At 41.1% G+C, this 24,852-nt stretch overlaps 1 protein-coding gene across 5 annotated transcripts in view; it reads left to right on the forward strand.

Annotated features, from left to right (window-relative positions):
- The window catches only part of nhsl2 (NHS-like 2), a 266,381-nt gene that overhangs the window by 159,446 nt on the left and 82,083 nt on the right, over positions 1-24,852 (forward strand). The window lies entirely within an intron of this gene.

Consider the following 24,852-nt stretch of genomic DNA (forward strand, 5'->3'; position numbering starts at 1 on the left):
CAGTGCATTGTGTGTACAGTTAAGGCTCTTTGGCACTGAATAAATGCTACAGCTCCTCAAGACCCAAGCCAAGGTTCTGTTTATTTCTCGCCACCTGCTGATTAAAGTGGAGGGAGTGTAACAGTGTAACAGTGCAGACTGTTAAGGTGGACCAGCTATTCTAATTGTAGTGACAATCTCAGCCGCCCCTAAAGAGATAATGGAGAAATGTCTGGCTGCTGAGTGTCTCTAAATTAGGAGAACAATTACTGATCCCAACTCCAAATGTTTCTTGCTGTTATTAGTAGGCTAGGGTGACTGCTATCTAGTGTTAGACATTGTTGGGTTGGGTTTAGAGTTTACAGTATCGGAAATGCCTCAGATACTGCCTAAAATGCGGTATCAGGTATCGGCGAGTACAGCCTATGACCAATCCGATACCACGTGATGCCTCACGTCATTACGCATACGCACGCTACAGGCAAACGAAACAGAGCGGAGTTTAAAAAGCATTCTACTGTAGCCTTTAAAATGTCTTTTTTACCAGATTGTGTGGCTGCACTTTAACGTGTGTCTTGATCTGTGTCAACACTGGATAATAATAATAATAATAATAATAAAAAAAGTTTTATGGCATTCATTCTACTATTATGTATTGTATGTATATTGTATTTATTTCTTAATATTTTCCATAGGAGTTTTAGGAGTTGAGACATACAACAGTTCATATCCCATACATTGTTATTTTACACACTGGTATTGGATCGGTACTCGGTATCGGCAGATACCTAAGGTTCAGGGATCGGAATCAGTATCAGGAAGGAAAAAGTGGTATCGCTACATCTCTAGTTAGGTTTTATTTATTATTTGAATTTGTTAATAGTGTTTTGTATTAATTCATATTTACATATGCAAGTGTACTTTGAACTATTATCTTACATTAAATTTCAAGTTCAAATTTTCCTTCACAACAAAAAAAGCTATTCTTTGGAAAGAAAATGGGGGATACTCCAACCATGGATAAGATCAAAAGATCTGAACTATCCTTTTAACTATGTTGTATTTAGGTATTTGAAGAAACAATTGATGGTGTTTGTCTTGAGAGGACAGTCTACTCACAGTGGGGTTTGCCTTCAGTGAGACGTCAGACAAATAGTTGTGATGTGGGTTTTTTTGGCCTGTAGACCTTCTGAATTTGTGGCCATCTGCTTAATGAACGAGAGATCTGTTCCACAAAAAAAAAAAGTGATTTGTGAGCAGTGCTCAGATGCAGATAACGAAAATGATGGCAGCCTCATGCTTCAGAAATAATTGTCCCTCACCAGTTTGTGGGTACATCTGGGAGTCCCACAGGGCTCCTGCAGCCTCATGCGTGGCTCGTTAGTATGGTGTTTGGTTTGACTAGTGAAACAAGTCAAAATGAACCAAAGGAAATGATTCCATGTTGCAAGTTGCAGCCTGCATGTCGCTAATTTGGTGCTCAAGGCTCATAGTTTGATTTGGAAACTGGTGGGAGGACGCCCCCAAAAATACAATTTTTGAAATCTCATTTTCTGTATTGCAATATTCTGAGCCTATAGTGATCCTGGACTCATACTTTTGGACAGGATAGATCCTTTTCACATGGCTTCCGCTTTGCAGGATGAAGGTTCACTTTTATCATTTGGCGTTGTTACGAGATCAGCTCTCTGTCGCTTCTATCTCAGTATGTGCTGTCAGACATTTTCTTCTACAGGGGTCTACAGTCTGTGTTTGAAGGATATATCCAGGATGTCAAACTGACTCAGCAGCAACAACAGGTTAAAAAGACAAAGATAGTTAGAAGCTAAAGCCAAACTATAGGCTACAGATCACAGTGTGAAAGTGAACCACCGCATCACTGCTGATCGCCACACAAGACAATGAATATAAAGGGAAACTTTTCTGATGTTGAACCAGCTGTGTGGCATCGCAGTGTGTGCAGATGAACCGTGTTTAGTTAATTGAAAAATGAGCTCTTCAATAACTTAACTAATAACTTTGTAAATAGAAATACATTCAAATACTTAAGATCAACACCTGCACTGCCAAGCTTAGTGTTGCCCTCAGTTTTCTCTGCATCTGCACATTTTTACTTTCAAATAAAAGCAACATTTTCCCATTATCTGTCATCATTATTATGTCCCCATTAACAGCCTGCAATGTGACCAAAGCTCAGAATTTCCATTAAGATATACCACAATGAGATCTGCACAGTTTGTGATCAAAGTTTTTTTTGGTTGCTACGTTAAAATATTCATATGCTGCTCCTTTGTAGTGGTATATTATATATTTAAAGCTAAGTATTGTACTCCACTGAGGGCGGATATATTGTATTCAAAACCACTTGATAATAGGAAGATTTGCACGTCACTTTTTTCTCTCCTGACTCTGCTTCTCCTCTGCGCCCGACCCTGCATCTTTATGAAAGGTTTTCCCTCCGCAGACAGATTCAATATGTTTTCTGGCAAGATTTACAGCAGCCAGATTTGCATTGTGTGTGTGTGTGTGTTTTTTTTTTTTCCTGCACTCCATTAATCAACAGCAAAATATTCATATTATTCTTTCAGTGAACTTTGTGTTTGAAGTTTAGCTCGTGTCATCCATTACAGCCAGACTGGCTATTTGCACGTACTTGTTCTGTAATTTTATGACAATCCATTAAGCAACGCTCAAATATTCATACTTTACCACCTCCTCAACACTCAACATATTTCAGTGACATTCTCTTTAATGTAGGTAAGTGTGTTTGTACTAATTCGCACATATTTGCGGATAACTTTGCTGCAATCTTGTGTCACTTTATTTGAATTATATAAACGACATATATTCGTATGACTAGTTTAATTTGATGCAGCAGTTAAAATCTGCTGTTTAAGTACTGTCTGTTATTTCTGAGTGTGTTGCACTTCTATTAACATTAAACTGATGACATTCCCCATTAAAACAGGCCTTTTGTGCAGAACTTCTGTGGAGTTGGAGACAATCTGTGCCAGAGTGAACGCGAAGCTCTCCTGGCAGCTTGTGCTGGCCTGCTTCCCTATCAAGACACTTTTATTTTGGTTTGATTTGGCAGCTTAAGATCCAATCTGTAATGGCAGGGGGGTTTTCATGATTTATGGCAACATATTGCTCTGATATGTGAATTGATATTTTACATATTTAACAATAACTATTAGAATGAATGTTGGACAGGAAAATGTTCACATTAAGTTAGTTAAAAAGAGCTGTTTTTGGGTCATGGCAGGTTGCAGGTGCGAGTTTCAGTGCATTTGGATGCATTCAAAATATTCCCACTCCACATTTCACATTCTGAATTCCCAGAATGAAAGATGATGATGATAATAAAGTTTTTATTATAGTGCCATGCATATAATAATATGCCCTGTCTGCATGCCCTTATTACGAAACATGAAAGATTAATACACACCATAAACAGAAAGCATCGAATAAGTTCAGACCTGAATGTCTACAACAGAATTGTTACACCCAGAAGGAAAACTGTCGGATTGTTTTACAGCACACACAACATGAGGGCCCTGTTCCTCTGGTCTCCCACAGAAAACAAGACTAAAGCTTTGTTATTGGTTCCGTGTGGTGAGTTTCTGATGACAAAAACTGGTGGAAGGAGGAAAAAAAGTAATGGAGAAAGATCAGAAAGCAAAACTGTCTCTGAGATGGGGCAGAGTATATGAGAAATTAAGACTTAGTTTTGAGTATCAGTAACAATTTGATAAGATACAAGTCACATATATTTAAAACATAATGACATAAAGAAATGGGCCAATTCCCTGTAGATAATGAAAATAAAATATTTCAGTAAATGTAACATCAATCATTGTATTTAGGGGTGTTTAATATTGTCTCATTCACAATAATACAGGTATAATTTTTAATATGATATGAAAAATTCATATCGTGATACTCGCGATATTTCGACTTGTTGACATATTGACATCGTACTGTTACCCATGGAAACAACAAGCATGGCTGAAAGCAAAATTATTACTGACTCTGCGGTGGTTCCCAAAAAGAGGAACAGCTTCAGTAGTGTGGAATAAACTGTGGCGTCCTGAATGAGTGACTCTTTTAGCGAGTTACCGCTCAGAGGGAACTCAGTCAGCGGCTCCTCTGGCAGCAGCACAGCGTCTCTCCCTCTACTCTCTCACTGTGCACACACATGAGTCACTGTCGTCAAGTGATTAAATCTCTGGTAATGTAAACTGACGTGACACTCGTGGCTACATATATGTGAATATGATAATTGTTGTATCATAACAGCCTGTCACAGGTTACAGCTTGATGATTAAAGGAGAAATGACAGGGCATAAAGGTCCAGGTGGAAAAAAAACCCAACTCACCTTTTTTTGTACTCTGGAGCTGTTTAAATGTGTCATTTGTGGTAGATTTTGTATTTTGTTGAACTATTAATATTGTATACAGAATCTGAATCTCACTCTGAGTTACTATAATTTTTTTAGAAGTGAGAGATCATTTTTGTTTAGTTTTTACTGAATGTTTGAGGCAAACTGTCAAACTATATCACTTAATTTGTTGCGATTCCAAGTTCTTAAATTGATAATATATAAATATATACATATATATATATTTTTTTTTTACTGATTTGTCAAATAGTATAGAATATTGCAAAATATACCCTGAATTATCGTGATATTATTTTAGGGCCATATCACCCAAACGTAATTGTATTATATATATATATATATATATATATATATATATATATATATATATATATATTGTACATTCACATCATGTCAGGTTAAATCAGTTGCAGAAGAAAGAAAACAACTTTTTTGTATTTTCAAAAACAAAAACTTTATGCATTACACCTTTGTGTCCTATTACATGCTTAGTTAAACATCATCATGTTTAAATCAGTGACTGTATAAAAAGATTAATGGCATAGCAGCTCCTCAAAAGTTAAGCCAAAGTATCTCAATCGCCCCCTGGTGGCTGGCTGTCGTATCAATGATAAACCCTGCCCCGTCTATGTTGTCAGATGAGATCCTGGCCTCACCACCTGATTGCTATTGTGCAGATTCTTTTTACAAATAACATCAACAACGCAATGACATTTTGTACAGTGAGGGGAAGTAGAGACGCGTTGTACATCTTAATATATACTATAAAGCAGTGGTTCCCAACTGGTCCAGCCATGGGGTCCAGATTTCTCCTTAGTCATTAGTCCAAAGTCCACACAGTCATACCTTCAGCATCATACTTGGGTTTGGCCATGTTGTTGAGCCAGTTTGCTGTCTCTGCTAAGTGGCTGTCCATTAGTTACTCACTCTACAGCAGGAAATGGCACATCAAAATAAAAGCTCTGTGCCAAAAACCTACTGTACTGGACCTGCGACCCACTTCTGGACCACTTTTGACCCACCTACTGGGAATCCTTGGTGTAAACTTTAAACGTACACTATACACACCCAGACACGGAACCTGATAATGCTGTGGTGGTTAACGACTGTAGCAGCTGATTTCACTCTTCTACTATTGACGAGCAATCAAAAGTAGACTTAAGACCTCATTGATGAGTCTATGGTGTTAACAAATCAAGACAAATGGAGTGTCATGTCCGTCCCTCTGGCAACATTTAGTGCAATACTTCCTGCTTTCTTCAGGTTAAATAGGTTGTTACTGTTTGTAAACATGCTCCCAAGTGAAAGTGAAAGTGAAAGTAGAAGCCAACACCAGATTCATTCTAGTTTGGCGTTCCGTCAATCTGTATTTGCAGTTTTTCCATGCAGTGTCTATAGTTGCTACCTTTTTATGAAGCCCTGACGTCACCTGAGCGATGTGAGGCCCATAAACATCTCCAACACAGAAAATAAGAGGAAAAAACAGACAGAGGGAGTCTCTGCACGTAAACACATCGGCACACACTACTTGTGGGTCTTAAGTGATGATTGAGAGGGATTACTTTAGTATGAGTCTGAACATTGTTTTTTAGGAAAGTCTTGCATGGTATCTTTAATGTCGGAGCAGTTAGGTTTTATTTTATTCCCTGTTCGCTGATCAGAAGGTGGATAGACTAGTTGTGCAAGCGGTAGTTTGTAAGATTAGAGGAGAGTTTCTGGGAAGATGAAGGATGGGAGGGTGTTTTGATCACCACCACTGTAGTTCTTCCTCTGAAGTGTCATGTAAAGAGTCAACCGCTAATTCAAAGCAGCACCAGGAAACTTTGCACGTTGGCGGGTCCAAACAGCAGTGAGGAAACTGTTGAGAAAACTTGAGCTTCAATATCCAGATATCATGCCTTCTTATTATTAAACTGCAAACAGTGAAGCAGGCATGTTTGCATGTTCGTTAGCATCCCCGTTTTGAGACTTATGGTGGGTTTGATCATGTTTGCGATGTGACGTTTGAGTGAGAAACTTGGCTATTCATGATTCTTACAGCTATGTTTCCTGGTGTAATATGACCAGCTATACAGGAACAGTCCAATCAGATTTCTTCACTGGAGATACCCGTTGAATAAATGAGCATGAGAGCTATGGCCGAGATGCACTTCAGAGCATTTGATTTGAGATGTGCACACACATTGACACTCTCAGTGTCGGCCAACAGCTCTTAACTGTCATCTAAACTGCTGCTGGTCACACAGTAGCCAGAGGGCCTGAGATAAGAATGTGTGAATGTGTGTTATCCATTACAGAAAAGCCGTGTTTGAAAGAGAGAGGCTTGTTGTAGTGTGTTTTTTTTGGATGCACTACATGGCTTGAAGTGTGTGGTATGGGATTGTTGAACATCTAATTTCAGAAGCATGAGCGATTATCTGCTCCTGTAACAACCGTCACCCCTCTCTGAAGGCTTTCTTACATGTTGGAAATTGGCTGCAGTGATTTGCTCCCATTCAGGGTTAATTTTGACATAAATTTTAAATAAAGATTAAGGCCCAATCCCAATACCCCCCCTTGTCCACTACCCCTTAGTCCTTGGCCCTACCCCTAGCCATTGCCCACTACCCCTTGGCCCTCGAAATGAAGCAACGAGGGGTAGGGGTAGAAATCTTTCCCTAGGAATTGGGACACCACTCACTACGTCACCGCGCCGGTTACGTTCATGCATATTTAACTATTTTAAACAGGAAGCTGCGAGCCATCTACATTTCCAACCGGCATCTACAGTGGAGTCTCCGGTTGAGTTCATTCTACCTATCGCATTTGCCGTATTCATCATGCTTCGCTTGATGAACAACAGACGACGAAATGATATGAACGACAGGGGACTTCTGCTAGCTAGCTAACCAGCTAACATTACAAGGCAGCATAGTTATACTAGCTGGCGTGTTATCGTAATGTGAAAAATCCAACAATTTTGCAGAACAGGACAGATGCCAGATGCCAGATAGTGTGAGCTATTTAGTTAGCTAACAAGCAACCTGACGACGGTAACGTGAGCTACCTGCTTTCTGTCAACTCCAATCTAGACATCGTGAATAGCAATAAAATTTGTTATACCGTTCTCTACACAAATACACAGTTACTCGAAAACATTTTTACAAAAGTTCCATGTTTATTTGTGAAATTATACGTACATGTATGAACTTTTTTCCCCGTCTCTTGCGCGGTGGTAGCCATGGCGACGTCTACCCCTCGCTGGCAAGTCAGCATCTGAAATCCCTCGCTCCGAAGGGCTAGTTTCATACCCACTACCCCTTGTTATGCCCCCTACCCCTACATGCAAAAAGGAATTGGGACACCCCTACCCCTCGTGGGAACGCGCAAATCTAGGGGTAGGGCTAAGGGGGGGGGGGGGTATTGGGACGGGCCCTTAGAATTGTAGTTGGTTTAAAGTCACATTTTAGTCTTTGTTGAGCTTTTCCTGGACTCTGGATACGATAGCTAGAGGTGAACGGGGTGGAGGAGGGCACAAAGATTCTGCCTAAAATTATGTCTGACAGCAGCAGAGGAGAGAGCAGATGTAAAATCTTGCAGTGGCATCCTGATTGGCTAATGGCGATCATGGCGAAGTTTGATTGGATAACTAGAAGAGAGAACACCCATAGTCTGCTGATTAGAGGAAACAGTAGGAATTGGATGGAGAGAGCTATGAATGGATGAGCACAAAGAAAGTCTTCCTGATTGAACTTACGCTGAGCTTCATTAATGGCGTGCTCCTTGGCTGAGCTGTAACGTGAGCTAGCTCTTCGAAACTTTTGAATGCCTCTTTCCTACAGTGGGGTGGATTGTGAAGGACCACAGCTGTGATTCGGCTCGTAGGGGTAGTTGGTGGAAAGAAAATAGTTCCTATATATAACTGCTCCCATCAAGGTCTGTGGATTGTCTTGAGTCACAGGGTCATGATTTCTGTAAAGTGACATTGCTGTAGAGTTTTTCAAATGCTTTCTTGGGTGCTTTGAGCACCACAAGCTGAGTGCCATCTAGTGCCATTATATTGTAGAGAAGGCAGACATCTCTATGGCTGATAATTCCAACACTTGGCAACTCACACCAAAACAGTCTAGACTGATAAAATAGCACTACAGGTAAAAGAAAAAGAAGTAATTTAAGATGAACTGTCCCTTTAATAGGAGTTTTTATGTTTATTCATATAGATACTATGGTACAGGTTTTGACACACACTCCTAGCAAAGTTGTGTCACACTTCAGGCTTTAATTTTCAGGGGAGGTCAATGGGATCAATAGTGCTCAGAGTGAACAAGAGTTAGCTGTATGCTCTCATTTGATTTAAAACTTAAGGCCAGAATTAGACTGCCGCACACGCATTAGCAGTAGCACCATAAATTGTCTTCACCATTCACTTTCTAATTTAATTTTCACCCTTTATTACCTTTTTCTCTCTTTCTTCAGATCAGTTAGCCTTATTTCATGTCACCATATCTTATCTTATGAGGCAGCACTCTCCTCACTACCCAAAGTGCCAGTGTTGCAACCTTTACTCATGGTGGACGACTCAACGTGGCGTGCTATAACCAACCGAACTTTAAAATGTCACAGTAACCCCTTAATTGTGTCGGAGCAGGTCTGAGTCAATGCAACCAGTCCGATAAACTTTCCCTGTCTGCACTAACTTGACTATAAAATGTCACAGCGGCTCTTTAATTGTGTCAGAGAGGGTCTGAGTCAATGCTCGCTGTTATCTACACAGGGCTGATAAGGTTTTGCCGCGGTCAATACACATTACCGAACAGGTGCAGCATTGATCAAGTGGAGAACGCTGATTCAGGAGAAAAGAGTTTCCGTTTTATAATCTCACAGGAAGCATTTAGCCCTTATATAACATGTCACTACTTTGAAAATGAGACTTCAACTCTAATAAATTACTTACTGTTGACATTACTTGAGATGTTGTACCCATTTCTGGTGTGATATATGTATCATCTGAGCATGCTATCAACCTGTTTCCTCATGTATTGATTTAAATAGACTCCTCCACTGACTCTACACGACAAACACTGTACGTGTCAATTTAAATGCCTTTTGCAGTTATTATATGCAAATGCTTTGTAAGCACAGTGTTTAGTTTAGGGCAGGCATTTAGCATTTTTTGACAAAATTGGCTCATGAACAGAGAGCTCAAACGAGTCCTTGTTGTCAGCCCGGAGCAGCGTTTTTGACAGTGAATGGAGGATTTATAGATTGTTTGAACTTTTATTACCGAGTGACCTTTATAATCTGGTTCTCTGTTTGTTTTTGAACCACAAAATATTGCCTTTTCTTCTCTCCGGGAAATGAGTCAGTCTCTTTCTCTTTTTCAGATTTCCTCTCTGCAGAGCTTTTCGTTAGAGTGGCATCGCTGCGAATCAGTGAAGACAAACTCATCTGTCTTGTTTCTTTCCTCGAGGCTCCTTTAGAGATTTTTCAAACACAGGATGAAGTGTGACACTAAAATGCCATGATCCAGGGACATTTAAACCAACCTGCCAGAGCCTTAAATGAACCCAGTGCTGATAGGGCTGAGGTGACAATAGCCTGAAGGTAAGAGGAGCAGACCTCGTGACGAAGAAACACTTTAGAGCTTTTAAAACAGGGTTTGTAATGTGAGGAGAAAACCTGACAAGTGGGGTCAGAGTGTCCTTGAGCAAAGCACTCAGTAGAGGTTGTGCAGTCGCAGAGAAGAATACAACATATACTGCTGAAGAGTCAAGGATGCACTTGTTGTAAGCATGTATCTTTCTGGTTTTCTAGAAGTCAGAACAATTTTCAGGTAGCCAAAGTAGCCAGGCAGATTGTTTTAGATCATGTTCTTTAAATGAGGCTACTGTTATGATGCAGCAGGGATGCCAATGCAGTAGGCTTGGGTGAAAGACGTTTAACCAAGATCCTCTCATTAGGTTCCACCCTCCCCTGTCTTGCTGGACGAGAGTGGTTGGATACAGTGGTGTCTAATTAGCTCATCAAGGACGAACAGTTGGTGCCAGTGGGCCAGTTCTCGAGTTGTGGTGCACTGGAGTCAGTACTCTTAACTCTCTTCCGGAGGCAGTGTGTTTATAGTGTTGAAGTCTTTTGTTTGACCCTTTCACTGTTAGTAAACAGTATGACATTTTTGGGGTGGGCGGGGCTTAGCTGGAGGCAAAACAGTTCTGCACAGACATTAACCAGCACTAACTAGAGAGTTCTGTTGGCGTGTTTTAGACAATGGAGGAAGATGATGCGAGTAGTGCATTCAGAAATACTCTGGAGTCTGGCACAGATTGGACCATTCAAAATGTACTGTTCAGTTATCCAGAGCATGACACTCTTGGAGTGGCAGAACATTCTCTTGGCACTCTGTCTGGGGAGATGGAGCAGCAGAGCACCGAGCAAAATGAATGTGTGATTAACTTAACAGCTTGTGAATTCATATAGAAATATAACGCTCTGTGTCTATGACCAACAGGGCTCTCATTTTAGTGGAGAGTGTCAGACTGAATTTACGCACGCACCATGTCAGGTCACTCACTCTCCGGGACTGCAAGTGTTACTTGAAAAAGTAAACACTGACCAACGGGACCAGACTGGCTGACCCGTATGCTCTCACTCAGTGGATGGATGATGTCACACAGATTGGACCAGTTATCCAGAGCATGACACTCTTGGAGTGGCAGAACATTCTCTTGGCACTCTGTCTGGGGAGATGGAGCAGCAGAGCACCGAGCAAAATGAATGTGTGATTAACTTAACAGCTTGTGAATTCATATAGAAATATAACGCTCTGTGTCTATGACCAACAGGGCTCTCATTTTAGTGGAGAGTGTCAGACTGAATTTACGCACGCACCATGTCAGGTCACTCACTCTCCGGGACTGCAAGTGTTACTTGAAAAAGTAAACACTGACCAACGGGACCAGACTGGCTGACCCGTATGCTCTCACTCAGTGGATGGATGATGTCACAGGAAGCTTTGTGGTTGACTATGCCAATCTTACAAAGGAGGACGACACTTAAACGGTTTCCTCCGGTTTGTTTTTCTATCGAAGCTAACGTTAGCTAATGTTCTAAAGAGTGAGTTATTCCTCTTAATACCTCCCTAGTTTCTGATGAGGTGGACATGATAACCCTTAATACACATAATGTTATTCATCCCTACAACAGTAAATACTTTTTCCCTAACCTGATATGAAGTGTGCGCTGCACAGACGATGCGCTAGACTTTTTCGTCGCCGGTCATTTCAACCGTCAGGGTCATAAAAATCCGGTCATAACCTATTTTTACCAGTCATTTTAATTTTCGTTTTTAAATGATAATAAAGATATTCAAAGACATTTAGTTTTCATTCGTTCGTTTTTAATAAAACCAACAAGCAAGTTATAAAGTGTGCATTAATAAGGACATGAACGAAAAGATGAACAGACATCCACACACCCGTGCCATTAGGCTTCGCCCTGGACACACCGGACGGCACTAACGCATCCGGTGTGTCCAGGGCGTTATGTAGTTATGCCTGTAGGCTCGGTGACACAAAATTAAAATTGTAATGAAGTGATTATGGTATTGAAAAATGTGTTTGGTTATGCACTGTTGTGTTATTTTGAATTATAAACACAGCCTACAGCCCTGTGGTGGAGAGTCGTGTTTTGCCTCTAGCTAACAAACTGACATCATTGTGACGTCAGCCCTTAAAGGGTCTGCAAGTAACCTGTTGATTTACAATCACTTTATTTTGTTTTCAGATATATAAACCCTACAGTGTGCCTTGGACTGTTTTTTGAGGAGACTCACATTTTATATGTTTTGATTGAGAGTATACTTCACTCATGCAGTGAGCCCTTCAAAAGATGGAATAAACACAGTTCACCTGAAGAATCCAAAGAGCATCTGTATGTGACTACTACAAAGACCCAGGAGCACTTCTACTCCTTTGTCTTAGTGTCGAGTTAATATTTTTAAGATTTTTGTTTGCCTTCATTTCTTTTTTTGCAAATAAACCATAACCTTTGTTTATACACATATTTCAGTTTGTCCTGCTCCCTTCATTCCCTGGGCGTAACAAACGCACTGCATTTGCAGATCAAATATGTGCAAGTGCACATTCCTTGTATAATACTTTACAATGTCAGTGTGGTTACAGAATCCTGTCTCAAAGTATTACAAACCGCTGTAGAGGGTTTTGGCATCTAATAAGCTGTCAAACTCATGGATCCGTTACTCAAACCGGACTTCTTGGATTGTATTTCACTGCCTGAGTGGTCCAGAAGCAACACACCCACACTGCTGCAGCTCCTTATGTTTTTTTCTTACACAATGCTTATTTCAGTCTGAATGAGTGGTCAGCGGCAGTGAATTTGACTGTGCTGTAGTGCTGAAGCAGTAACTATGAAGTGTTTCTGACCTATCTATGGTTGCCAGATCTAGCTATGATTTGAGAGTGCAGAATTGGAACAATATGGACTGAGAACTGGCTCCATTTAGCTGTATTTGGACCAGCATCTGGCATCCTGGGATATTGGATTTTGGCTGGTATTGGACCAAGTGATCTTAGCCACCTGAGATCATTCAAGGAAGCAGCTAGCATCAGATCGCTGGACAGTGGTTTTCATAGGATGCCTGATTTCTATGGGACTGAAGATGCAGTGCATCCTAACTGTAGTCTTTGTTTTAGGGCAGGACAAGAAAACCAGGTGTCAGGAGTGACTATTGTTTTACATGCAGAATTAGGTTCAACGCAGGGGCCTAATGCCTTGTTATGTGCTCAAGACATTTTCACAGGATCAGCTATACATAGGCCTGTTCTCACATACTGGAGTCAGATCAGTACAGGTGATGGAGACTGTGACACGGGAAGTAATTACTTGGGATTGAAATAGCATTGAAGGTAAAAGTAATATAGGCTCGGGATAGGACAGGATTTCTGAGGACAAAAGCCACAGAACCAGGATGAGACTGAGAGCAGTAAGTCAAGATGGCATAAAACAGAAAAGTGATCTCCCTCTTAGTTGGGAAATGATCTCAAGATATAAGCTTTTGTGGTTACTAGAGATATCTGTAGTTCCATAAGAGCTGATCGTTGCCAAAATCCAGTGATGTAGTGGTAGGTGATAGGGTGGGTGTGCTACTAGGTAGATGGGTGGGCTACCGAGGAGGAAGTGGGTATACTTTTCTATAAATTCCAGTGGCTTCTTTGATGATAGGTTGGTATACTCTAAATGGCTAGAAAAAGAGATTGGTATACCCTGTATACTTGCATATATATTCAATGCTCACTTTTGGTTTCACATGGGACACAAACCCTGCTCCCCTAGGTGAAAGTCCTGTATGCCTGTGAAGCTTATATCCATTGATAACAGCCATTTAATGACCTGATAACCAGTCCTTGCAGGATTTTGCCAGCCTTTTGGGGGACTAAAATGCCAGATTTCACAGCAGCTTTTCTAAGAAAATTGCAATGCACATTACAGTGTTTTAAGGGGTTTAATGATAATGTAATGAAATTGCACGTGAAACTTCCAAAAATATTTACAGTTTTCATTTTGTATATTTCATTAAAAATTGAAGGCAACTTGTTCCAGTGAGAATAAAACCACACTGTACCACACTAACCACACTTTGCTTTAGAAAAGTGTTCAGTTCACCCCTACCTTCATGCAGCACATCAGGGAATTGCCTCGTCTCTTGCAGTATTTTTGTTAGTAAATGTATGATGTTTGTGTTGTACACTGTATCCTCACAACCAGAAAAAAGGAAGTGAGTTTGGTGATGTTATGTGGGAGACAGCTATAATTAGTGAAACTTGCGGGGAACTACGATGATTGGTCAAATTTGCAGGAAAGTTGTGGTGTTGGAAAAAATTGTAAGGCTGTGCAGAATTCATGGGTAATCGTGACAACATGGAGGAGCTGAATAAGAGCCGAACCAGACACTAGGCAGATGTAATGTTTAGCTAAATAAAAGTTAAAGAATGTAGCTTTGGTTCTTAATGACTTAAAAAACAAAAAGCCAACTTTCTGACCAAAGTTTGAACCAAAGAACCAACTATAGGAGCAGTCACCCTGCTTAGAATTTGTCTTCACTCTGTGCACCTTACTATAAAAAGCATCAGGTAGTCATCGGTAAATAAATCTTGGATAACTGACAAGAACTAGAGCCAGAATTTGTGCCTACAAAGAGAGCCCAGTAATGAGATCAGAAGCCTTCTTGCGGTTTCTCATGACCAACATAAAGTAGGCCGCTAACCGCCAGATCTGCCCTTCTAGGTCACCACTATCTGCTTTCATGGTACACACATCCTTACAAACACCGGCCCCCTTTTCCTCATAATGGATTGATCAGTTGTGCATGTTAAATCACAAGGACGAAGACATGACATGCACATGAGTGCACCGGGACACACACATGCATCCGTGGCGGAGTGCACGTAGTGTACACAGACAAACAAACGCTCTGGCTGTGGTGAAAGAAGGGTATTGTTAATTTCTGTCGTCCCCCCTTGGTCTTCATGGAGGGGAGAAGAAAGGGTGACCCAAATTTGACACGACCGGGGCACATATTGTCAAGGTTGGTTGGGTTTATCTGTGAATGGGTGCACTGTACACACAAACACACACAAAGATGCAGATTCATGCACAGAGACAGGAGTTGTTAAATAACATTTATTCACACACATGTCCATATGTTGGCACACTTTGGGGTACAACAGAGGCACATAGACACATTTGTGCACTCACAGCACATTCACACAAACACATAAATTAGAGATACACCTACGCACAAACACACACAATATACAGGTTAGTGATGCATGAGTGCTTGGCCCGCTTGTCTGGACAGAGGAAGGGGGTGGGGTAGGTCGTGCTTAACTGAGTGTGTGTGTGTGTGTGTGTGTGTGTGTGTGTGTGCATTAGTGGGAGTGACCGGCATACTTTTACACCCCGCACACCAATAGCATCCCTGCTCCCCCTCCCTCAATTTCCCACCACAGTACCCTGCAGTCATGCACTCAGTGGAGCCTGGCTGCTATCTGAAGCATGGATCTACAACTGTTTACCTTCCCTCTACTTCCACTATAGTGCGGTTGTTTTAAGGACTGGTCAGTGCACAGATCCACAGCACATGCTTTCAAACTTTTAGCTTTAACTGGAGAACCACATCTTGCTAATCCTCCACATCATGGTGTTTCTGCAAGTGACTAACTTGGCAATGGTGGGAAGAGTATCAAGATCCTTAAAGTGAGTCAAAGTTACTATACCAGAATGTAAAAGTACTGTAATAGAAGTAAAAAAAAATGTTAATTTAGAAAAAGTAGGGAGGGAGTCTTAGTCTGCACATTATTAAGTGTTGCTGTCAAACAAAATGTAGTGCAGAAAAAGTACAAAATTTACCTGTAAAATGTAGTGGAGAAGATCAGGAGACACACAAGTAATGTAGAAGTACCTAAAACTGAAACCTGAACTTCAGTATTTATTTTGAGTGATTTGTAGCTGACAGACCAAGCTGATGGTCAGCCGTCAGTCAGTGTTGGGCCATTGGAGGGCGTTTGTCACCCTATATTTTGCAGTGTGGCCCGCACCGTTGGCACTAGTCAGCCCTTGTCAGCTTTTTGTCGGCTGATTCAGCATGTTGAATCAAAGTCAGCGACAGCAGAACCTGTTGGTGAATGAAAGCAAACAAGCGGCTGAAGTCAAAGAGGGGTGGGTTCAAAACATTTGTTGTATTTGGTAAGATAATTCTTTAAAGCCGTTGAGCTCTTTAGCACATGTGGTCTTGTAACTGTAACTGCTTGCTAGTGCATAGTAAATATCATTTGTTCGTTCAACATTGGGTTTTGTTGTTGATGTGCTAACTGGCTAACTAGCTTGTAGAATCTGTCCTGCTGGTTTTCCTTTTTCCCTTTTGGAATGATGAATACAGACTACTGCCACCTGCTGGTATGGGGAGTTATTTCCTCTCACGCCGGTGCAGAATGTATGTGCCAGTTTGCATAGACTGTGGTTGGCTGTAGTCTTGTTGGTGTGTTCAAGTGAAACCTTTTGGCTAAGACACAGGCGATACAAGGTGATGAAGTGCAACACTTGGCCCTCGTTTCCACTAGTTTTTTTTCTTATGTTAGTTTGGTGTGTCTAGACCAGGGATATGCAATCTGTGGCTCTGGAGCCACCTGCTGCTCTTTCGCCCTTCTCTAGTGGCTACCTTTGGCATGGGCAAAAGATATATAGAAATTAATAACAGCTGTTTAAAAAAAAATCTCAGTTTCATTTTCATTGTTGTAGGCCTTGAGTGATTCTTATATTCTTAGTTGTAAAACTGTATAGCATATAGCAATTGACTACTTATGAAAACAACTTTAAGGTTGCAAGTTTAGGGTTCTTACAGTTTAAGGGAAGTTAGATTTAAGACTTTATTTAAGATTACTTTAATGCCACTTGGAATGAGATTTAAGGCTAATTCTACAGGAAGCACAACAGAAAAAAACATGAACCGACATCAGTTATGTAAGGTTAGGGAAAATTTTGCTTGAATGTTTATTGTAACTTAAAACAAGACTTTATTGTCGCATAGCAGAGACAAGGGTAGAACAGACCTTGGAAATATCTGGTGTTAGTTGGTAGGGTTTCTCCATGAGTTTGTTTCTAATTCTGCATGTGGGATTTAACTACCTTGATTCCCATCATGATGAGTATGAAAAGCTTTTAGCATAAAGTTCACGAGCCATGTATGAACTCCCTTTTACCAATTTCAGCCATGCCAAGAAATCTTGGTTGAACAGCCAATTTTCGTTGTCCAGGAAACAGTGACAGCTAGCTAGCAGACAGTGGATCCTCTGCTCTGAGCATCCCGGCTACAAACAAAATGTACGTATTGTTGTGTCTGCTAACCTGATCTGATGACATTAAAGCCAGAGGCATTCAATAAATTATTTGAGAAAAATAGATGTTGCTAATTATTTTGAGATTTTACAATGCAACGTTAGAAAAAAAACATCCATAAAATCCTACTTCACATGTCTGAGCATTTTAAAACTTTTGAAAGATTCATTTAAGACATGTTAATACTAATAAAGGCCTTATATTTACATTAATAGTCCAGTGCCCTTTAAGTTGGTGGCACGGAGGTGCAGTGGTTAGCATTGTTGCCTCACAGCAAGGGGGTTCTCGATTCAAATCCAGGGTGGATGGCTTGAACTCCAGGGTGGGGGAGCACCTCCTTGCAGAGTTTGCATGTTCTGCCCATGTCAGCGTGGGTTTTCTCCGGGTACTCCAGTTTTCTCCCACAGTCCAAAAAGGTGCAGGTTAGGTTAACTGGGTGAATGGTTGTCTGTCTTTGTGTCAGCCCTGTGATAGTGTGGCGACCTGTCCAGGGTGTACCCCGTCTCTCACCCAGTGTTAGCTGGGGTAGACTCCAGCCCCTGACGACCCCCAACAGGATAAGTGGTTACTGAGAATGAATGAATGGATGCCCTTAAGGACTGTTGAAGGTTGTAGTTGTGGTGCAAACGTTTGGCTGGTACATGTCCGCCTTTAACTAACATTTTTTGTACCTTTGTAACAGAATAGTTTTCGGGTTTTAACGCCCTGTACAATCATGTTTTCACGTGACTCCTTGCGTACTTATCAAACAATGGAGATAGGGCATATTAATTAGTGAGCTTTAAGGCTGCTGGTAGGCATATTTATGTGAGTTTTGGAGAGAGGCAGGCTATTAGTTTCCTCTTGCTTCCAGTTAAAGCTAATCGCCTCCTGGCTCCAACTCTGTTACTTAACGCACAGACATGAGGGTGGTATTAGTGTTCACTTGGCAAGAAAGTGAGTAAGCTTATCACCAAAATGTTGAACTACTCCTTTATATAATTAGTCAGGGCTTTGATGCAAGTCTTGCCAGGGGGAGGATATTCACAAAACAAATGGCATTACTGACCTTTAAATCATTTTCATTGCTTGAAACCTTTACTTTGTATAAGAAAAATGTACTTTAACTGGTCCGAGGCTACAAACTCACGACTAATGCTGCAGGAAGAAAAAAATCTTTTGATATGAAACTGATCAGAAACATTTTTGATCCCTTTTTTATATCTTTGAATCCCCCACCTTTTAGTACAGAACTCTGCCAGCATCTCCTACCCTGCTGTTAGTTTTCGACAGATTGGGCCTCATTGGTGTTATGTTGTGTGAATTCCCTTCGTCCTCTTCCTGCTTTCTCATCTTCGCTGTCTGATTCTTCTGTTGCTTCTCTCCAGTATTTTGTCCTGAAATGCCTCGCCTTTAACTTCTTGTAGTTCTACACTTGTTCTTCCTCTCCACCTACGTCTTCTTCTGCTGCCCTTCTCTGCTTCTTTTCTGCCTTGTCCTAATCACTTGCTGCTTTGTCTCACTGTGACCCTCCTTCTCATTGCTCTGTCTGTTCATTTGCCATTTTCTCACCTTCTCTGGCCTCAAACTGACCTCTTCCTCTCTTAATTTCCTTGCATCTGTCACCTTATCCAATTAAGCGTCTTGATTTGTTTTTCCTTTACCCTTCCTAATCATGCTTTGTCTTTTGCATCTCTTTTATAAGCCCTATCTTCTTTTTCTTCCTCTGCTTCCTGAAAAGTTTCCTCTGCCTTTTCTTGATATTTCCCCTCCTTACTTGCTCCTCTTCCTCACCCCCCTGCGTGTCATCTTCATCTGCTCCTCTTTCACTTCCTCCACCTCCTCCTCACATCCTTCTTCAGTCTGTTTACCCCCCGTATCTTCGGACTCTTGCTGACACCTCATTTCTTTGGGCCGCTGCAGTCTGGATGAGACGAGTTTTGGCTTCTGCTCGCTGCTTACCAACCGGCTGATCCTGCTGTTTCTGCACGCAGCACTCGGGCAGTTTTTAATCAATTATTTTTAACACTGCAAAATAGACAGTTCTCTATCATGAGCACCGGGTGTGTAATATGCCTCTATGAATACAAATAGCCAGGGACATGTTTTCTTTAAAGCAAGCGCTTACAAAGTGAAACGCCTAACAGCTTCCTGAGGAATTGGCAAATGCAGTGAACAAACAAGTTTTCAGTTTATCTTGTAATCATTAATATTTATGTATAAACTTTAATTGTAAACAGCAGAGTTTGGTTTCATCGCCAGAAATTTGATGTAATAGTTGCTTCTCGTTAAAATTCTCAAAAGGGAGAAAAAAAGTTAATTAAATTCAGTGTTGATGAAATTATTTTATGGTAATATTTTGATGATATTTTGTCATCTATCTATCTATCTATCTATCTATCTATCTATCTATCTATCTATCTATCTATCTATCTATCTCGTTTCACATTTTGGAAAATATTCCAATTAGCTCTCTTGTCTTTAGTAATATGACAGGATTGATGCCACTGTTATGTCTGTGCATCAAACATAAGGTTACCGCTAGCAGCCCGATATCTGAGCATAGCATAAAGACCGGGAACAAGGGGAAACAGCAAGCCTCACCTTCCAGAGCTTCTACAGCTCACCAAAAAGTGAAAAGAACAAACCATAGGCCACATCTCAATTGTTTAATCTGTGCAAAAGGCGTAGAAATAACAATTTCTGATTGGATAGAGGGTTATGTGGCGAACTATGTCTTGGCCAGGTGCAGTAACCTCCTAAAGTCTTGACTTCTCATTGAGCTTGCCAGGCAACCAACGAACATGATGGGTGCTGGTAGGCAGATTTTGTCACCTTCAGACTGAGCCAGGCATAGCACACTAGGTAGCCTACAGGTGCGGCAGTAGCTCAGTCCATAGGGACTTGGGTTGGGAACCAGAGGCTTACCGGCTCATGTCCGTGTTGGGATCAAGCATTAAGGCTGGACAAGTAGCTGGAGAGGTGCCAGTTCGCCTCCTAGGCACTGCCGAGGTGCCCTTGAGCAAAACTAAGAACCCCCAAATGCTCAGGGTGCCTGTCCAAAACTACATTTTGTTATGATTAAAGAGTTGATAAGCCTACAGCATTAGCTAGCTACGTCGCACACTAGCTAGTTGAAAAGTTCCCCTAAATCAAATCATATAGGGATGTCTCTACTACAGTACTATTAACCAAGGAAAATATGCTAAATCCATGCCCTACAGTTGAGTTTTTTTATACTATTTCTTATGACGATACATTATTCAACACACGCCAACCTCATCACATATTGATGTTTTTGGTCATGGACTTTCCATATCCACATGAAACGTGAAAGGTACCCTGACTGTGTTGAGTACTGACATTCTGGGACGGTGTTTCAAGTTCTGCCTGTTACATGCATTGTCTTCTTTCAAGATACACTTCCGTTTTCACAGGAAATTTAACATTTTCATACAACAGTACATACATACAACACCGCAAATTGACGTTTTTTTCCTTCAACAAACACACATGGTTAAGTTTAGGCAACAAAAGCACGTGGTTTGGCTTCATAATCTTACGGGACAAGAACACCACTCTCTCGGGTGAAAGTCGGTGTTTGTTGGACCCATCCACCATCCCTCCCGCCCTCTCTACTCAGTCTTTCGCTACCTTAACTTTCATCTTGTCCTGCCATGTTTCTCCATGATGCCACCGAGTGCTGTTAAACTATAATAGCAACCGGCTGCCTATCATGCCAACGTCAACGGGCGCCCTTTTTTCATGGTTTCTGACGCCACAAGTCACTGCCCAGGCGCCAGATTTCGACAACTTTGGAGTGAGACCTGGCTCAATTATTTTACACCACCAAGTAATTCAGTTCAGTTCATGTAAGCCTAGCACACACTCCCTTAAGCATCCAGCAGTTAGCCTATCAAAATTCTACTAAACTGGAGACAAAACTGTTTTTCTTCTTCTATATGTAGATCATACATCCTTGAATATTAATGGCCAATAAGGCAACTATGTTCCTGTATCTGTGGAGCCAGGCTAGTTTTTCCAGTCTTTATGTTAAGCTTAGCTAACCAGCTTCTGGCTCCAGCCTTATTTTCAGCTTGCAAATGAGACAGTGGTATCAATCTTTTCATGTTAGTCTCAACAACAAAGCGAATAAGCATATTTCCCAAAATGTCAAATTATTCCTTGAATAAAAGGTCACGAGTTTGTCTCTTTATAGTAAACCATTAATTTTGCAGGTATAAATATTGATAAAGTCATTCATAAAAGATCATTGAGTTCTCCCTCTTTAATAAATCAGCAGCAAAAGTTACTAAGTCTGCAATTAAAAAGAGTTTGTGTAATAATTCATTAAGTAGATGGAAAAGCATTTTTTTAACACTTAAGAACCCAAAAGCTGTTGTTATTTATGGGTTATAATTGACTACAATGCATTATTAAGCAATTAATGAATCATTAATGACGCCATTTCAGTACCCTAGCTGTCACTAACAAGCCAGTCATAAATTGTGATTTATTAGAAAGTGGTACAGCTTTTAAAAATAAATGCAGGTATACAGACTGCAGCAGCACATCAGCTAATGTGAGTCATATTGTAGCAGTGACACTCATGCATGATGCTCATTGGGATTAATGAAGAAGTTTTATTTCACATGGGAGCATTTACTCCAACCAGATTAAACTGGTTAGAGGTTGCACAGGAATGCTAGCCTGAGGCATGCATGTTCCCAAAAACTTGATTTAAGGGAATTTGCCTCCAAAGCATTACAGCAGAGTCTCGACCACCCGGCTAGCATCTTTCTAAACTTGTTCTATCCTCTATCTTCCTTCCTTTCTTCCTTCTTCTCACTTGCTGTTTGTGTTTTTTTACATAAAGCAGAAGAGAATAAAACTTAACTGTCAACATGTGATGTAAAATTGTTCTCTGCATCACCCTAGGGACATGAAGCAAAGAGCAGTCTACAACTTGTAGTCCTCGTCTTGTGAAAACCTTTTTGCTCCAGTTTTTTTTATTATCATGCTTGACTTTCAGTGAAAACCCTTGAAAAAACTCGACTGAATAACCTCTGAAATGCAGAGTGGCTGCTGAAAATGACAACTGACATGCACATCATCTTAATCCATGCTGAAGGTTGTGAAAGTTTCGGTGTGTGCAGAGGCAGTCCTGTGTTTCCTCTGAAGTTTCAAGGCGTAATTACACTCAAAACGGGTGAGTTCCTATAGACGTTTTCCCGCTGCTGGCACTTTTTAGTTTAGCAGAGGGAAGATGTCAACAGCAATGATCCCAAATGCCATTAAAAAGTGAGCAAAATCTGTGGGTGGGTGGACTGCCTGCCCTCATATAAAAACACATCATTATCTTTTTGTATTTTGTGGTGCTGCTGCTGCTGTATATTAATTTGTATTCATGACTCTATATTCACAACTCCAAAAACACTCCCACGTTGCCTGCACTCGCTTAAATCTGACACCTGCCAAACTTTCTGTAAACTACTAACATTTTTGAATGAGTTTACCAGGCACGAAGGCTGTGCAGCAGAGTCTGGAGGCCATTACAGCTTACTGAGTGTTAAAGCAGACTCTATCACCCTGTAAATTCTACTGCTTCGCCATATGGATACTGGATACTGTCTTGTTTAACTTCACATTGACCAGTAAGCCTGAGAACAATGAGGATATTACGTGCTGTTTTCCATTTTATTTGATCTAAAGCAGCATTAAGTGTTGTATTTTGGCCACTTCCTACGGCAAAATGTTGCCTGTTTGCTCAACTAACAGATGCAGAGCAACATTAGCATTAGAGGTAGCTACTGGCATTTGATTCCATTAAGGTACTGACTGACACAACCCAGTACCAAGTAGTATTAAAACTTCTCCAGTCAAACAATACCTGTATTTGATCCTCTTAGTGCCTGGGGACCGTCCCAACTCCCTGCTGAATCAAGAAACTTTCTGTTGCTGCCTTCACCGGCGAGCGGTCTATTTAATGTCTATGGTGGCACAAGCTAACACAGTAGCAGAGGCTAATATCCAACACCCCGCCGTTAAATGATACCAACAAACTCACACAGACACCGAAACGACTCGAATCTGTTATTAAACCTGTCAGGTAATGTTAGCCATGTGATGCTAACTGTTAGCCCTATCATTGGGTGTTTACAGTTGGACTCTCACCAACTGCCCTGATGCAAAGCTCACACTCCTGCAGCAGCAACTGCAGCAGATGTTTAAATGTATAGCTTTATTACCACAACTCCTTTCACATTATGGATATGAATTAAGTACTTTGTTGGTATCGCTATCTCTTTGAGGGTGCTGGTATGGGTACTAGTATCAGAATTTTTAAACATTACCTAGCCCTCATAAGTATTAATTTCTAGTTATGTTCCTGAAAACCTTTTTTTGTAGCTCCTTTGTTGGTTTCCATTAACTCCTGAAGGAAATATTTGGCTCTTTGGCTGACAAATGTTTCAGTGTGTTCACTGGGCGGGATGCTAATTTGGTCCCTCCACTGTGTCAACCATTAATTCCTCACTGTCATTACTTGTACACGAATCTCGATACCATGACTAAGTCTCAGTTTGTTTCAGCCTGGTGTTAGGGTTGCAGATAATCAGTATTTCTTGATTATTCCATTAATCACATAAAAATGGCAGATAACAGTGCCCAGCCAGCATTTGTATATGGGGCCCATGTGGGTAGTAAATGGGCTGAAAAATGGGCCCTATATTGTATTGTCCATGTGTTCCATATTGGCCCCATGCCAACTGCCCCCATGGGTGGATTTGCCCAAGCGGGGGTCCAAAATGGGCATTTTATCTGGGGCCTACTTGGGTAAACCCACGCATGTGGACAAATGACATGGAGCCAATAAGGAACCTGTGGACAATCCCATATAGGCCCCATTTTTTCAGCCCATTTACTAAACCACAAAGGCCTCACATGCAAATGTTGGCTGGGTGTCAAATGTCCATCCAAGGTTCCCTAAGTCCAAGTCTTGAGCTTTTTTATTCCATTTGTCTTTTATAGCATATTCCTCCTGTTGTGTGCCATAAAACAATTTTATTCACATTAGTTTATTATAGTGTCATTTACAGAATTATTGATGCTCGAATGCTAACTGGAGCGCCTTTGATTTTGTTTTTCTGGTGCTCTTAAGGGTCCCACTCATGACCACAGTTCCACATGTCAACACACAGAGGTTACCATTAACTTCTCTTTAGTGGGTGGGTAGGTGTTGATTGTCACCCGCCCCTTTTGTGTCGCTAGGCAACCATATGCCACCAGCAAGGAATCCATATTGTCCCAGAGAGCAAGTTCAACCCAAAACTCTGCACCTCACTGACGCTGCTGTTCCACTGAGGCTGTCAGCGGGAGTGTGTGTGTAGGTGTGTGTGTGTGTGTGTGTGTGTGTGTGTGTTTGTGAGCCAGAGGGATTTCGGGATGAGTGGGGAGTGGGTCGGGAGTATGTTTTGGGGTAAAGGATTGGCTGAGGGGTTGTGAGGGGGATTTGTGTGTGTGTGTGTGTGTGTGTGTGCAGGGGAAGAAAGGAAGGGGGAGGTGGGGGTTAGGAATCTGTTTACAATGGCCTGAGGGAGAGTCG

The sequence above is a fragment of the Epinephelus fuscoguttatus genome, linkage group LG23 (assembly GCF_011397635.1).
Source record: "Epinephelus fuscoguttatus linkage group LG23, E.fuscoguttatus.final_Chr_v1".
NCBI lineage: Eukaryota > Metazoa > Chordata > Actinopteri > Perciformes > Serranidae > Epinephelus > Epinephelus fuscoguttatus.